Raw genomic sequence first — 1,285 nt, forward strand, 5'->3', positions numbered from 1 at the left:
CACAGGGCTCTATCTAGCAAGAGGTGGAGAACATACCCGGCCTCAGTGATGCGTCAGCCCAATCCCGACTGATCGTGACGTTTGATTACCTTAAAATCCCCAAGCAGAGTTTGAGACGGAAGAAACAGAACCTTACACGCGCAAATCATCGTGAAATCCTGAAATATTGAGTATTATCAGTTTGAAAGGAGGTCGCCTTGGAAGCCAATCAATGGCGAATTTTCTCAACAGAAATGAGGCTTGGGACCAAGAAAAACAATGAAGGCCACAAAACCGACCACAATTTCAAACTAACAATTTTCCTTTGTTTGAAGTTGAAGCAGTTGCAATACAAAACGAACTAAGCAGGAAGAAGGTACAACCCTGCGAGAGGCAGGTGCAGCCAAAAGGAAATGCGCAAGGATTAGAAATGGATATGCTGCAATAATCAACCCAAAAGGGAAGACTCCTCCTGATTCTTTCCTACATTTTTTTCCTAAACCGATGACTTCCCCGGCATAACCCGAGGACTCTCTCCCTTTTCCGGCATAACCCGATGATTTCCCCGGCATAACCCGAGGACTCTCTCCCTTTTCCGGCATAACCCGATGACTTCCCCGGCATAACCTGAGGACTTTTTCCCTGTGCAGCCAAAAGGAAATGCGCAAGGATTAGAAATAGCTATGCTGCAATAATCAACCCAAAAGGGAAGTCTCCTCCCGATTCTTTCTTGCATTTTTTTTCTAACCCGATGATTTCCCCGACATAACCCGAGGACTCTCTCCCTTTTCCGGCATAACCCGATGACTTCCCCGGCATAACCCGAGGACTCTCTCCCTTTTCCGGCATAACCCGATGACTTCCCCGGCATAACCCGAGGACTTTTTCCCTTTTCCGGCATAACCCGATGACTTCCCCGACATAACCCGAGGACTTTTTCCCTTTTCCGGCATAACCCGATGACTTCCCCGGCATAACCCGAGGACTCTCTCCCTTTTCCGGCATAACCCGATGACTTCCCCGGCATAACCCGAGGACTTTTTCCCTTTTCCGGCATAACCCGATGACTTCCCCGGCATAACTCGAGGACTCTCTCCCTTTTCCGGCATAACTCGATGAATCTTCCCGGCATAACCCGAGGACTTTTTCCCTTTTCCGGCATAACCCGAGGACTCTCTCCCTTTTCCGGCATAACCCGATGACTTCCCCGGCATAACCTGAGGACTTGTTCCCTTTTCCGTCATAACCCGATGACTTCCCCGGCATAACCCGAGGACTTTTTCCCTTTCCCGACATAACCCGATGA

The sequence above is a fragment of the Nicotiana tabacum genome, chromosome 6, assembly GCF_000715075.1.
Source record: "Nicotiana tabacum cultivar K326 chromosome 6, ASM71507v2, whole genome shotgun sequence".
NCBI classification, from domain to species: domain Eukaryota; kingdom Viridiplantae; phylum Streptophyta; class Magnoliopsida; order Solanales; family Solanaceae; genus Nicotiana; species Nicotiana tabacum.